We start from the raw sequence: 13,781 nt of genomic DNA, 5'->3' as shown, positions 1-13,781 counted from the left end.
CTTCCTTTTTCTTAGCAGTAGGTTTTGAAGAGTAGTAGGAGGTTTTAATCCTACTAATTTTTATTAATCCAATTAATCAGTTTTTCTTTTATAGTTAATACATTTGTATCCTGTCTTAAAATCTTTGCTTGTGCCAAGGTCATGAAGATTTTCTCTTTAAGGTTTTTTTGGTTAGTTCTATAGTTGCAACGTTTATGTTTAGGTCTATGACCCATTTAGAATTTTTACGTATAGTATAAGGCTGAGTTTGGAGATCATTTAGGACCATGTGTTCAAAAGACTGTATCCACTGAATTATGTTGGAACCTTTGTTGGAAAACAAATGACCCTATATATGGGTTTATTTCTGGATTCTCTACTCTTTTTGTCTTTATATATACCATTATCATTCTGTCTTTGTTATTATAGGTTTACAGTAAGTCTTAAAATAGCAATGTAAATCCTACATTTTTTCTTTCTTTCTTAGAATTGCTCTCTCTATTCTAGGTCCTTTGTCCTACTTTATCAATATTGAAATCAAATCACCAATTTTCACAAAGAAAACCTGTTAGGATTTTGAGTGAAATTTCAATGAATTTAAATGTCCATTTGGTACTAATGGAGATCTTAACAATAGCAAACTCTAATCCACGTAATCCATGAACATAGTATATGTCTCCATTTATTTAGATGCTCTTTAATTTCTCTCAGCAATGTTTGTAGGCCTTTCATTAAATTTATTCTCAAACATTTTATGTTTTTTGATGCTAATGCAAATGGTACTGTTATTTTAGTTTCATTTTCCATTGTGTTTGTTGCTGGTATATAAAATACAGTTGATTTATGCATTTGCTCTTACTGTTTGCCACTTGGCTAAATTCACTTATTAAATATAGTATTTTTTTGGTAAATTCCTTGGGATTTTCTATGTAAACAACCATGTTGTCTGGAAATAGAGATAATTTTACTTTTTCCTTTCCATTATTTACTGCCTGACTGCCTATTACACTGGTTAGGAGCTCCAGAACAATACCGAATAGAAGTGGTGAGTTAAAAAATCCTTGCCTTGTACTTGATCTTAGAGCAAAAGTATTCACTTTTTCACCATAAAGTATAATGATAGCTGTAGGTTTTTTGGTAGATACCCTTTATCAGATTGAGAAAGCTCTCATCTATTTCTAGTTTGTTGAAAGTTTTTAAAAATCTCACATGGTTGTTTAATTTTGTCAAATACTTATTCTGCATCTATTAAGATGATCACATAATTTTTACCCTTTATTTTGTTAATGTGGTAGATTAGGGGTTAGAGAACTGAAATTAATATCAGAAAGGTAAGATGTAGTGTTTAAAATTTATGAATGATGAATCCACAAAATAATGCATTTATAAATATGGAGGTAAATAATGGAAAAAAATAACTAAAAAAATGGTTGTTTCTGAGGAGCAGGCTTAACTGGGAGTGGAAACTGATTAATTTTTTTTTAACAAATGTATTTTCACATTCTTTTTTTATTTTCATTAAATTGATTGGGGTAACACTTGTTAGTAAAATTATATAGGTTTCAAGCATACAGTTCTATAATACATCATCTATAAATTGCATTGTGTGTTCACCACCCAGAGTCAGTTCTCCATATATTTGATCCCCTTTACCCTTTTCTACCAACCCCTCCTTACCCTCTGGAAACTAGTATTTTTTGAAAAGCCTTTTAAGCATTGACACTTTAAATATGAGAATATGTAACATTAATAACAAATTTCTAAAAATTAAAAATGGGTTCTAAGGAGATGTGAAGGTAAGACTGGGGCTGGTTACTGTGTGCTAAGCCTTGGAGGCAATGATGATGGGGAGATGAATGAACTTCAGGCATGGGTTGTTTTGGTGAAGCATGCCCAAGATATTCCTATGCACATGGAGATATATATATATATGGCAGTGAAGAGAGAGTTGAAAATAAAGGTTTGGGAGAAAGCACCAGACAAAGGTTTTAAGGCCACAAGAGGGATAAGACTGAACATGCGTAAGGTGAAAAAAAGGGTCACGGACAAAATTCTGAGGAAGGCCGGCATGTATGGGTGGAGGAGAAGGATGCCAGGAGGAGAACAGAGAATTGATTTCAAAGGGCAGGAAGAAAACCAGCCAAAATATGACACAGAAGTCAAGGGAGGAAAGTGTTTCATTATTCCAACATGCTGAATTCCAAAGATTTTGTGTACCAACCAACATTCAAGCTATAGTTTTCTTTACTAGGTGTTGCTCCTTAATTTCATGGAGAAATTTGGAAGTTAATAAAACTTTAAACAACAAAAATGTAATGGTAGAAAACAGAGAATGGTGTTACACATATTTTTTATGTTGCTATTTGTGAGTTTTATTTCAGGACACATCTGGAACAGAAAGTATGGGGTAAAGAAGTTCCATGGGTTATCTCAACTGACGAAAGGGTTCAAGAAGAAAATGATCAACATAAATCATAGACACAAGAGAAAATTGGCTGAATATCCATGTCACTTAGATGCGGCATTTGAAGACTAGGAAGAGGAAAAACTGTAGAAAATGTCTAAAAACTTTTTATTTAACAGAGTAAACAAGGTGTGATGATTCAGGAGTAATGAGTCACTTAGAAATAATAAAACTATTAGTTTGCCTGGAAAACACTGGCACTCTGGTGGATGACTCAGTACGGAAACTGATCCCAAGGGAACAATGTAGAGGAATACAAAAACATATACCATAGAGCTACTTGTAGGAAAAAAAGGAGACCTGGAATATTTTATTTGTTATATTCACTTCAAATATAGTTCAGAAAATAAATTAAGAAATCTCTTAGAAGGGAAAATTTTTCCGATGCTCAAATAAATTGTACACATGAATATGAAAGAACAATTAATGCTTTAGGTTTAGGGATGTTTTACTTTTATTCTCATTAACACATCTCAGCAGCAGGCCTGATTTGAGCATATGGGAATTAGGAAGTGCTTAAAAACTTACTTTTATTGTTGCTGCAGTGGAGAAACAGGAAATGTCGCCAAGGGGAAAAGCACCAGGTAGGCAGTCAGGAGCTCCTGGTCCCAGCTTCTGCTTCTGCGCTGACCAACTGAGTAAGTTGAGCAAGTCACTTCCCTCACTGGAATTTCACCTTCTCTTCTGGAAAAACAGGACGAAAGAGGTCTAGGGACTGGGGTCTAGGGAACATGAGAAAAGCAAAAATTTTTTTCTTGGTTTGAATTAGGAAAAAACTATTATTTTACCAGAGAATTTTTTTCTGTTACTTGATGTGGGGAGCACAGTGAAGGCTATTACTTTTTAATGCATGTAATTTACAAAGCTACTGATTTCCCTGAGTACTGGCTCTGACAGGGTAAGCTTTAACCAGTTTATAATTTTAAAACTTTATCTATTGTATATTCTAACACATCAATAATAATTATCTCTGTTTGCCGGTAGTATTTTAAGTTACTTTAATTCACATATTTTCCTTTTCGAAGCCTTTTTCGAGGATTTTTGAGGAGATCATGTAAAAAATCAAATCACATTCTATATATAAAAATCATGTAGACAGCTTAGAAGAACATATATACAACACCGTTTAATAAGCATTGGAGTGCCATTCTAAGCTAGGTTCTCTCTTCAAGATGAGGGAAGTACAAATTCTATGATTTTGTCTCAAGTAGCTTATAACGTGAGTGGGCAGAGAAAGCGGATACCTAAACTTTATATCAAGGAAGACATCCAGACAGGAGGATGGCCAAGCCCAGTCCTGGAGAAGAGCAGAAGTCGTTGGCTGCAAGAAGAAATGGAAAATACCTTGTGGACAAAGGCAGCAAGGCAGGAGGTGGCACAGGATGGGTGAGGAACTACCAGGAGTTTGGTGTGATTCCAGTGTCAAGTTTGAAGAAAGGCTTCTAGGAACTACAGCTCAAGGGGTAGGGCAGAGGCAACAGCATCAGACGGCCCCTGAGAGGGTTCAGTGGGGGTTGGAGGGGACAAGGTCATATTTATGCTGCAGGCGTATCACTGTGTAGCACTGCAGCGGACAGAAAAACAAAGATCACACCTAGAGATAGTATCAATGTGAACATTTTTGTCAATGTCCTTTTTGGCTTTAAACATACCCAGACATGGGGATTTTTGTGAATATTTTTTTTATTTTTTAACAAAAGTGAGATTTTATTATAGTTTATTACCTTCTTTTTCCACTTTCCATGAGAATAAAAATCTACATCACCTATCTTATATACACCGGGTGGACATACCAAATTTACTTATTCAATTCTCTGCTAAGGCACATTAGGCTGTATGATAAGTAAGCTGCAGAAAGGAAGCTAGCAGCAAGCAAATGACAGAATTGACTTTAGCTGTGACAGCATTTTGAATATCCTAAAGGTGGAAAGAGGTAAGACATGTGGAAGCTCATGAGATTTTAATGTTCCAGACATAAGATGAATAATGTCTGAGTCTGGAATTCTTTGTGGATGAAGAGGAATTTCCAAAAGGGAAACAAAGAAAGGACTGCAACCCAACACAAACTAAAAATGAAGTAATTTCAAAGCTTCACATCTGCAAAACAGATAGGATGTCAAAGAACGCACTCAGACAACTTAGAACAGTGGGTGGACTGCCAGGGAACAACTAAGTGCCATTCTAGTGATAACCCACAACCACAACTTTCCAAGGAAATGACAGAGTTCCCCAAATTGTGCTCTAACAGAAAGAACACTGAGCCTTTCTTATGAGATGCTAGGTAGCCTTATTAAGACTTCATGTATCCTCCCTGGGCTTCTGTCCCTCGGGCGGGCCCTGTGAGTTACAAACTGTGCTTGTTGGAGTTCCCTAGGAAGCTGCCAATACTAGGCATTTCCCACTGCAACCAGAATACCTCTGCCTTTATCTGTTTTATATATTAGATCTCCAAAAAAATATTTTATTTGGGAAACGAAACAGGGCTCCACAGCTACATAATATTCTTAAAACCACAGGATTTTTAAAAATATCATTCACCCTTCAGATTATTTGTTAATCACAAAGGTAAAACTATAAATTTATAATAGAGGGATCTGAAAGTCACCACCTTAACACCTTAGTTAAATTTAGCATCACTAATGACGACACAATCAGACAATATGTATCTCTCAAATATGATGCAATATGAAGACTGAAGTATCATTTATACAGTTTTCTTGCCAAAAATATTTAGCTTTAATCAATCTTTTAGAGTCAATGTCCAATTACAGGAAACACAGGTGACAGAGAAATAAGTTAAACAATACCATGAGCAAACAGAAATTCATGATATAGATCATTCTATAAGACAATTAGCTTGGTCTCTTCAATAAGACAGTAGTATAATGAGGAAAAAACTATGTGTGTGGCGGTGGGATGGGGGCGGGGGGGGGATGCAAGAAACACCAACTATAAAGGCTCTGAGGTAGAAGCACATTTTACAAAAGTGAGAATGGCAGTGTAACTGGACTTTGATTTTTACTGGATGGGAAGCTACTGAAGAAATTTGAACAGAGAAATGACATGATCTGACCTACTTTTTTACAAGATCATTCCGGTTGCTGCGATGAGAACAGACTACAGGAAACAAGAGTGGAAACAGGAAGACCAAAAAGGGGGCCAAATTTGCTTGAAATAATCAAGGGAAAAAAATGATGCTGGCTTGGATCAGGCGGCAGCAGGGGAAGAGAGAGAAGCAGATTCTGGATATATTTTGAAACAAGCGCCAATGGGACAGGTGTGTGGTTTTGTGGAAAAGAGGGAGGTCAAAGATAAGTCTAAGGGTTGTTTTTTCTTCAAATTATTGTTGGTTGTTTAGTTTTTGTTTTATTTAACAACTGGAAGAAGAGAATTGATACTGAGACTGGGAAGATTTCAGGAAGATTTGTTGGTGGGAGAGGAAGTGGTGGTGGCAAGCAAAGTCAGTTCAGTTTTCAATGTTACTTTTGAAATCCCTATTAGACATTCAGGTAAAGATATGAATAATGCTTTTGGAGAATTGAGTCTGGACTTTAGGGGAGAGATTTGGGCTAATACAAATTCAAATCATATTTAAAGCCTTGAGACTAGATGAGATCACTAAATGAGGGAAAACAGAAAGAAAAGAAAAAGAAATATATAGAAATATTTATTCTATAATTTATCTTATTCTATAAGATTCTACAGAAATGTATATTTCTATATAGGAATATAAAAAGGAACATCCAAAGGCTGAGGCCTGGGGCATTCAAACATACAGAGCAGCGCTATCCAATGGAACTTCCGGTGATGATGAAATATTTATATATGTGTCATTCACTAGGTAGCCACTACCCACATGTGGCAATTGAGCACTTGAAATACGGCACTTACAAGTGAATAACTGAAAATGTAATTTAAACAGCTACCTGTAGCTAGAGCCACAGTATTGCACAGTACTGATCTTGAGTTCAGAGAAGTGAAGAGGAATCAGCAGAGGAGACTGAAAAGAAGTGGCCAGAGAGAAAGGAACTGTGATACAATTCTCCATGGGTCTTTATTGTTTCTTCACACACTTCAAACAAGGCACTGACTGTCTTGATAGTCGGTGATAGGATAGTTCTAGACTATCTTTTCAAGAATGTTTGTATAGCAACAGCCTTGAAAGACTTGGTAGTGTCTCCCTCCAGAGCAAAGTATAATAACGTTTCCCTCTAGAACAAGGAGAAAGCATGTGTATTGCCCGTTAAAAAAGATTTGGGTTCTCTAAGACAGGTTTCCGTTTCAATACACAACTCACCGTGTATGCAGGTGTAATCTGGCTCCCTTCACATTGCCTCAGAGGTCACTGGGGCTCAGAGAACCGGTACAAAACTACTGCTACACTGGCTACTGCTATAAATAATAAACTTTCTTTTGTCTCTGATCCAGAAGTCTTGTGTCTTGTACCACCATTCCTGAAACTGGCATGCTAACTAGTTAGCTTACAAAAAGAGTAAAACCTTAGATCCTTCACAGTTCTTGACAAGTAGCTTAGGAGCCAAGTGAAGAAGCTGTTTCAAGGAGAAGGGAGTAATCAACTCTACTCCTGAACGTTATGTCAGATAAGTACTGAGAAATGACAGACGTGGACATGACTGGTAAATGATTAAGAGTGGTTTTAATGGAATTTTGGGGGCAGAAATCTGACTGGCTTGAGTACAAAAAAGAATGGGAAGAGAAACAGCAACAGAACATAGACAACTCTTTCCAGTTTTGTTATGAAGTTTCACTGAAACAAGGCAATAATTAGAGAGGAAGGTGAGTCAAGAAAGATTATTTTTAAGATGGGATAAATAAAAGCATATTTTCACGCGTAAGACAATGAAAGAAGAGGGGAAAACTGATACAAGAGACTTACGAAGCACTTAGATGGGTCAGTTCTTTCACAGTAATAGGACAGAAGGGCCAGTACATAGATACCACTGCAGGTAGTGGGTAGCTGTGGTGGTGAAAGCTTGTGAAAGCTCTTTTTTCCCTTTCCTTTCCTTTTTTCCCTTTTTCTGTTCAGAAATATGTGGCAAGGTCACCAACTGAAGATGAAGAGTGGGGAAAAGATAGTGAACATGTGAGGAGATTGAAGACATACAACAGTCATCTAGAGGGAGAGGAAAGAGAATGGAGACATCTACTATGATTGCAAGGCAATATTATGGGTCCATCTGAGGTTAAAATCATTAATTTAAGGCAAGCTCAGCAGCATGGTTTTACAGGTATGGAACAGGCAAAGAATTGTATTTAATCAGTGCTGTGGTTTAGTCAGGTAAAGTTAATGAAGTGAGAGAGAGGCAAAAGAATGGATGATGTATGCAAGGGAGAGATAATTGATGATGGAATCTAAGCCTCTATCCCATCTTCTGAAATCCTAACCTTTCCACTGAGCCCTGTGGGGCTCACGGGTAGATATCAGCAAAATCCCCATATCCTGGACCTCTTCTCTGAAGCTTACCTACTTATTTAAATGGAGACTGGGTTCTTCCCCCCAAAATGCTGCTTCCCCTGTAGCCCTCTCAGACGATGGCGGTTTTTCCTGTCCATACCCTTTAAACACGAGGCCTGGTAGGCGCCCTTCTTACTTCTCATTGATACTTTCAGTCCATTCTCACTCTGCCCTTCTCCAAAATCCCCTGCTTTGAGTCACATATCATTAGACTCTACCACCCACTGCCCTTCCTTATTGCAACATTAAAGTCTCCCCAAGGTCACGTCCTTTCATTCCTTGATGATTTTAGCTTCTGGCTCACTGTCACTTCAACACTATTTCTGTTACAACTCTTATTGATTGCCACATCTACATAGATAAATATTCCCTCTGATAACAAGGCCTTTTAGTTTCTTGACCTTTTCTCCACAATAATTATGTTGATCTTGTTTTCTACCTTGTATCAGCCGCTTTCTCCCATGACCATACCCTAACCCTTTAGAACATCTAAAAGTACATTTTAAGAACCATACATTTGAGGGAGTATCATTTCCAAAAATTTACTGGTGAGTTCAGAGTAAGACAATCCCTCTGTAGGCTCCACTGGCAGCTGAGACCATTCTGCAGGAATTCATGCTACCATCCTCAGGAGATGATGAGAGAGAACAAGACAGGGAGAACTAGGCATGCTTCTCTTTGAGGCTCTTGGCTCTGGCTTAGATGGGGGGAGAGGTGTGCGCGTGAAGGGTTAGGGTAGAGGCAGAGGCACGCTGCTATGTCAACTGAGCCTTCTTACACTGGGCTCTCAAAGGGAAGATTAATATTATTACACCATAATTTTTTTAAGTCTTATATGCTGGGTATTGTGCTGAGCGCTTAAATGCATTATTTAATTTATTCTTATGTCAACACTGAGGTTAGTGTTACCTCCATTTTACAGATGAGGAAACTGGGGTTAAGAGTTTTAAAAACTTGCTCATATTACACACTTAGAGAATGGAAAAACTGATTTGAGCCCAGGTAACATCAAAACCCTTCAGTCCTAAACCACATGTGTATCAAGGCTAAAGTAGCTCGTGTGCTCAGTACCTGAGTCCCTGCAATAATCCCAGATTTCTCAACTTCTAGGAAGGAACTGTCTCAAATTAGTAGGTATAAGAAAAAGGAAGGACAGAAAGAAGAATGGAAGGACAGAAGGACGGAAGGAAGGAAAAAAAGAGATAGGAAATTTATAGAACACTGAAGTTATTATAGTAACCTGGGTAGATAGAGCAAAAATGTTTTTTAACCCAATTCTGTTCTTCAGAAAGCTTGAAAACTTAATAAATGTATTAGTGAATGATGAAATTGTGACATATAAAATGTTAATAACCACACAAAAGAAAATCCTAACAGATAAAGTTAATGGAGTAAAATTTCAAATTATACTCTCAAAAACCAATAAATAATGCTAACTATTTGAACTTCAGACTATAAGTATATTACCAAACTTTATAAGCATCAAGACAATGAGCTTTTCAAAAATATTTACTGGGACATAATTAAAAGTATACTCATAAATGGCATAATATCCAGGAATAGAATTATATGCAAGACATGACATAAGGAGAAGCAAAAAGCTTTTTTTCAGAACAAGTGATGTGTGAGATTAAATCAACAGGAGGGAAATGGAAAATGCAGAAGACTCTAAACATGACAGACCTGCAAATATCAGGGCAAGCAAAAAAATTAACTTAACAGAAGAGTGAAACATGTGATTTGATTTGGACAAAACATAAATACAAAGAATCAGTGTAAAGATTTTCTAAACAGAAGAAACTTAGAAATAATTTCCATTTATTCACAAAGTATTTATTCAGCATCTGTAGCACTGTTATACTTTCTCAGGAAGGGGAAAGATGGGATTTAGGTGGTAATGCGATGGATCAGGGAAACAGAAGCAGAGATGAATCAGAAAGCCACTGCAATTTACTCATCCTCATATCCCCAACACGTAGCCAGTGCAAAACATAAAATAGGAATTCAACAAGATTTTCTTAATGCATGAACTGTCAGATGCTGCAGAACACCCAAAAATTCAACTGGGACAGGGGAACAGGACAAAAGCCCAATGGAAATATGTACAGGTAGGAAGGAAATGAAGATCACTTTGAGCTGACAACCTTCACAGTTTCCATGTGTCCCTCTAGGTCTCACATGTATTCCTCAACAGAACCCAAACTTCTCTCTCTTGGTTTCTATCCTGGATACAGCTTTGGTATCTTATTTCCTGGCCCCACTGACGCCCTCTATTTAATCAATCTTGACTTATCTTCAGTGAGGTTTTATCACAATTAAGATCATTAGTTCATTTTTGCCCCGATCCAGAGACTCTCTGAGCTTGCCCACGGGAAGAGCACATGAAGTATTTTTCTGTCTACAAGACAATTCCAGGCTAAACGCTGTGGTACTGTTGGCTCAAGAGTAGTACCTAACTAAACAAAACAATCCCTGGAGCAGAAGTCTGAATCACCATCTCTAGTGAGGCTCTGTGGCCACAATGTCAGCAGAAAATTTTTCATTCAATATCATGATAGAAGTGTTGGGGAAGTGGGGAGAGCTGGGGAAGAGGATGCTGAGATCAGACAGGATAGCAAAGCTGAGAGCAAAGTTCAAATGCAAGAAGCCAAAGGGGAGAGACAACGGGATACAAACCACACGCCACAAGCAGGTATGGAGATTAAGCATGGCAGGAGAAAATTAAGCATAAAAAGGTTGAGAATAAACAGCACAAGCGAGGTCGTTCATGACTTGATTTTTATTTGCTGATCACACACAGGGTACATCAGACTGAGCTGATGGGTCCAAGCCTAGGGTCAGGGCAGTCAACAAGCCTGCCGCACCGACCTATGAGTGTCATTCATATGACTGTCATTTATATCCTGAGAGGTAGGGGGGGAACCCTGAGATACTCCCAAAGTTTTTCATTCACCTGACATTCTACACGTGGGATAGGAATCCTTGTATTCTGCAGATGAGGCCCAGCAAGACTGTGTTCGTTAGGTATTTACTTACTGTACAGACAGACAATTTCTGATAATCGCTCAGCTTAATCAGCATTTTACCTGATGAAAAGGCTTATTTAGCACAAGTTTTGAACCTAAGATCAACACTCTGGTCCCATCACAAGTCCCCTAGTACTGAGAGGCAAAGTACAGAAGACAATCCACTACAGCTGCATGAACCAGCACTCCCTCCCCCCACACACTGAGAAAGACTGTCAACGAGAGGCTCAATTACACTTGTACTACAGTCATGCAAGTTCTTTTATAAAAGTCTAAATATCAAATAAACCTCACCAGTAACGGCTCACCAGTAACGGCTCACCAGTAACGGCACCACTCTGATCTCCAAACTTAGCTTACATATGTCCAAATCCCTGGAGGATGCATTCCTGCATAGGTATTTAGTTACCAAAGCACCTCAGAACATTTTGTCAGCCAGGCGTGGGTCCTTCAGGAAAAGTGACACATCCACACTGGTAACTGGAGACCATTGACAGCTTCTGCTGGTAGCATTCACTCAATACAACCACCCCTAGTTGAATGTCCTTGCTACCACTTATCTGTGCTATGCATGAAGGGCTCAAGATCAACCAAACCCTACTACGTGGGAGTTGGAGGACTAGGACATTTGAACGTCTGTGTTCACCAAGCTTTGTGAGCGGAATGTAACTTAATGGAGATCCCTAGTCTGGTCTGTCGTTGTCTAAACAGACTTTTATCATCACTGTACTGGCTATTAAAGGAAAACAGACTTTGGCCCAAGTATCTATCTATATCTTGACAGATATTATAGTACAGGTCTTACGAAAATTTTTTACTACATTCCTAAAGCTTGTTACTTATTTCATCTCATCTCCTAAGATCCCCATTCCTGATAGGTGGGAATCATCTGTAAAGATTATCAGAGAAATGAAGCTCCCTAGGGTTACAGAATGGACAGTAGTTCAAGTTGTAAACTGACCCAATCTTCCTTTCCTATTATGCTCTTACCATCTTTGGGGGAGGCTGTATATATTTTTCACTTCCATCTTTTTTTGTTTTTTCCCCCCAGAGCTCAGGGCACCAATTAATTCCATTTCAAACAAGTCTTCGGTCTGAACAAGTGATGTCCCTACTTCTCAGGGACCAGTTTTGTCCACATGCTAGATGAGACAACTCCATGCGTCATATGCTTCCCAATCTGGTCAAATATGGTTGGGATGTGAACTCAAGCAAGGCAGGCCAATCCTATTTTTTCTCCTGGGGATTTGGAATTGAAGCACTGACACATTGTTAATTAGCTGAGAACTCTGGGTCTTGAAGGTCCTACAGATTTGATGGTTGAGGCCACTGTTTTGGGGCACCCATGATGAGCAACATGACGGCAGACACTGGTGTTAACAGGCAGACATAATACACACACAGAGAGAAGCGTGTTCAGTTTCCATTACGGCTGGCTGCACTTCATAAAACTGGAGTGAGCTGATGTGCTCTCTGTATATTTTTATTATAAAAATACCTTTCTACTTGTATGTCTTTAAATGGATATTTATTCCTTAAAACCAATCAATTTCTATGACACAAAAACACACATCTTCATTGATAGTCTCTCTCCATCTGTTTTTCTTTCACCTCCTACCCTCTCTCCATTTCATCTGTAGCCAAAACACCTTCGTCATATGTAATAGATACTTACCATGATCTTTCAGCTGGCCAGAATCTTTTGGACATTCTAATCTTTGATTATAATGAGGACAGGACAAACAATATGTTGTACACATGAAACTAAAATGTCAATTATATCTTAATAAAAAAATAAGAAAGAACAGTGTAATGGTCAAAAGCCACCAAAGCAGATGCTAAACTGACGAGTGCAGATGACCACATTTAACCAGTATCTCCTAACCACTGTTCACATCGCATCACTCAAATTCTTCTTTTTAAATGGGAAAAACATTTGAATGATTAGTTTATTAATTTTCACAATGTAGCTATTGATACACAAACTATAACTGCGTTCAATGATAGGAATTGATTCTAAGATCAGTTTATAAGCTAATTCTAAAATTCCACATGGAAAAGAAAATGTGCAAGAAGAATGAAGACAACTTTAGGGTGAGGAGAAGGGGCAAAGACAAAGTAATAGCATTATGTTCCCCTTAAACTGAGCAATGGGGAACAAACGTTCATTGTACTGCTATGTATTACACCTTACATATGTTTTACAAATATTGCACTGTAGCCATTTAATATTTAAAAAACAAAAAAGCAAAGAAAGAAGACCTTGCCAAGAATCACAATATATTATAAAGCTATAAGTAAGTGTATTAATGGCACTGAAACAAAGTCCAATGGAACTACAGTCCTAAAACCAACCTATGCATGTGCGAATTTATTAGCTGACAATTTGACCTGCCAATTATAAAAATTATTATTCCAAATGGATAGCTAACTGAATAAAATTCCTCCCTTACAATACTCACAAAAGTAAATTCCAGATGGAATTTAGGTCTGTAGACCTAAATTTTGTGTAAAAATATAAGAGAATGTAAGATTCTATGTTTATACCGTGTTTCCCCAAAAATAAGACCTAGCTGGACAATCAGCTCTAATGAGTTTTTTGGAGCAAAAATTAATATAAGACCCGGTCTTATTTTACTATAATATAATATAATATAATACAATACAATATCAGGTCTTATATTAATTTTTGCTCCAAAAGAGCTGATTGTCTGGCTGGGTCTTATTTTTGGGGAAACATGGTATCTTCAGGGCAGGAAAGACATCCATTTAAAAGTTAGTTTAAAAAAAAAATGTCAGTAAAATCAAAAGCAATAAGGACAAATATAGGTAAATT

At 37.6% G+C, this 13,781-nt stretch overlaps 1 protein-coding gene across 5 annotated transcripts in view; it reads right to left on the bottom strand.

Moving 5' to 3' along the window:
• Positions 1-13,781, bottom strand: part of PPP2R3A (protein phosphatase 2 regulatory subunit B''alpha) — a 142,018-nt gene that overhangs the window by 118,410 nt on the left and 9,827 nt on the right. For 3 of the 5 annotated variants that reach the window (XM_074312883.1, XM_074312882.1, XM_074312885.1), the window contains exon 2: positions 2,972-3,127. The gene's annotated coding sequence lies outside the window, so the exon portion shown is untranslated. Of the gene's footprint in view, positions 1-2,971; positions 3,166-13,781 lie in introns of all 5 variants that reach the window. The other 2 variants (XM_074312880.1, XM_074312884.1) reach the window with 1 other exon arrangement.

This window comes from Rhinolophus sinicus, linkage group LG10 (assembly GCF_036562045.2).
Source record: "Rhinolophus sinicus isolate RSC01 linkage group LG10, ASM3656204v1, whole genome shotgun sequence".
In the NCBI taxonomy this organism is placed as follows: domain Eukaryota; kingdom Metazoa; phylum Chordata; class Mammalia; order Chiroptera; family Rhinolophidae; genus Rhinolophus; species Rhinolophus sinicus.
The sequence above is the reverse complement of the archived record's forward strand: the minus strand, read 5'-3'. Positions and strand labels throughout refer to the sequence as shown.